Source organism: Papilio polytes, unplaced genomic scaffold (assembly GCF_000836215.1).
Source record: "Papilio polytes unplaced genomic scaffold, Ppol_1.0 DF822400.1, whole genome shotgun sequence".
Taxonomy (NCBI): Eukaryota; Metazoa; Arthropoda; class Insecta; order Lepidoptera; family Papilionidae; genus Papilio; species Papilio polytes.
Genome location: NW_013526804.1, coordinates 229871 through 231995, shown reverse-complemented (window position 1 = coordinate 231995; position 2125 = coordinate 229871).

Sequence of the window (2125 nt, the reverse complement as noted above, 5' to 3'; positions counted from 1 at the left end):
CTGTGGTATTTGACAGTTCGCGAAAGCGGGAAACGGGATGCGTTCAACGTGAAACTCGTTTTGCTTTTTAATAATTTAAAAAACGTTGCGATTGCAACATCCAGTTAGGAAAATTTTATTGTAATAAAAACTTTTAACCAGCTCACATTCTAGGTTATAAAAATAAAAACATTTTTCTTCAAATCAACTATACTATTTTAACATAATTAATTGGAATTGATACAGATTGTTTCTTGTGTTTGACAAAAACAGAAAAAGAATATAACATCAATGAAAATTAAAAACCTAATTGAGATAATTCAAGTAACATTATAATGATAGTTATATACCTATTTCATCTAAAACGTAATTCTAAATAAAGTAACAAAACTGAATTTAATATAACTTAGTTGTAGAACATTATTTGTAAATTTCTCTTGCCTTAGCTTTACTTCCAAGAAACAAATTTGGTGGAAAATGAAAACGACGCGTCCTCTGAGGCCGAGAAGTTAATTTGTGTCTTGGAACATGACGACAAAGATTATTTCTATTATAAAACAGACTGGTATTTTACCATTAAGCATATAAAACTGTATACATGTATACACATTAAGTACAGTCACTGCAAAAATTACTAAACAGTTATAAAGCTAGAGAAACATTGTATTCAGTAATTGACGGATAAATGTCTACATATTTTGATACCGCAGGACTTTTTAAATTTCATACATATTTGCAATTGACTGCACTTAAAATTGAATCTAAGTTTGGAGGCATTTTGTACAACTGTACCAACATAAAATAAATTATTTAATTCAGAACGCCCGAATGAGTCTAGAAATCAATACAAATCGAACAAGACTTACTTGGCCAGAGTTCAGTCAGAAAGACTTCCATACCACGTACAACCAAGCGAATTTACCATTCTGTCAGCTAGGTAAAAAACAAAAAAAGTCGTTATTTAATCTTTGACGCAATAGGTAGTGAATGTGGCAGTCGAGGGACTTGCTCGACTTGATTACACTAAATTTTGGCGAAATCATTCTCGGAGAATTTCCAGCGCGGCTAACTTGAAAAGGGACCAGCGAAGTTTGATACTAGCAGACATTTGTACAACTTTCCTTATTTAAATAATATTGAAAATGTTAAAATATTAACAACTTCTTGTATTGAAGTTGTTTGTATCTTAAAATAAAGATTAATTTTCAAATAAGCAGTTGTCTCTAGAGTTTTTAGGAATACTAAAAAATAGAGTCGTCAGAAAAAATATTAACTAGGTTTTGCCTGCGATACCGTTCGCATGGAATTATATAAAAAAGAGGAAGTTGCCTATGTGTTGGTCAGCCTTTGCTATATATCTATGCCAAATTTTATCAAGATCCTTTCAGCCGATTAGGCGGTAAACAGCAACAAACATCCATCCATGTAAACTTTTTATTTCAATATTTCTAAGATATACGTAAATATAATTTAAAGCGGAACTACATCTCGCCCACACGATGTTAATAAAATACTTTTATAAGTTTAAATAGTAAATAAATTACAAACTTTTTCCAGCTATACATAGACTACAATTACAATTTTTACTACATTGTTTGCTTAGGGTTGGTGATAATAACAAATAGTAAAACAAAATAAAAATATTAAATAAACAATACAATTGAAGTGTGTGCTATTATAATTTGTGTCAACCCTGTCCGCCGGCGAGCTATTAATTAAAACGCTGTGTAAACCGAGCTTTATCGTGCGGCGGCCGCGGCACCCAATTAGGGCGCAGGCAACGCGCGCCAAAAATTACGCGCCCTAACGACTCCCGCTTATTTTGACAAACGACCGTTCCGAAATCATAGACAATCGACTGTGATAGATTACACTATTATACAATATCGATTTTTAATAGCATTGTCTATGCTTTTAAATTGTTCGTTTTCAGTTTGTTATATTCTGTGTCATGGTTTTAGGTTTTTAAACCCATGAAATGTACCGTTAAAATTTTAGTTCAAAATTAATTTAAAGTATCATATTCCATTACAAAAATGACATATTAGGATGTGGAAAGCCATGATAAAATACTGCTTGTTTTACGTAATAGCATTCCATTCATCAGTTGAGACAGTGCTAAAGACCGTCGGAGGCAGGCGGCGGC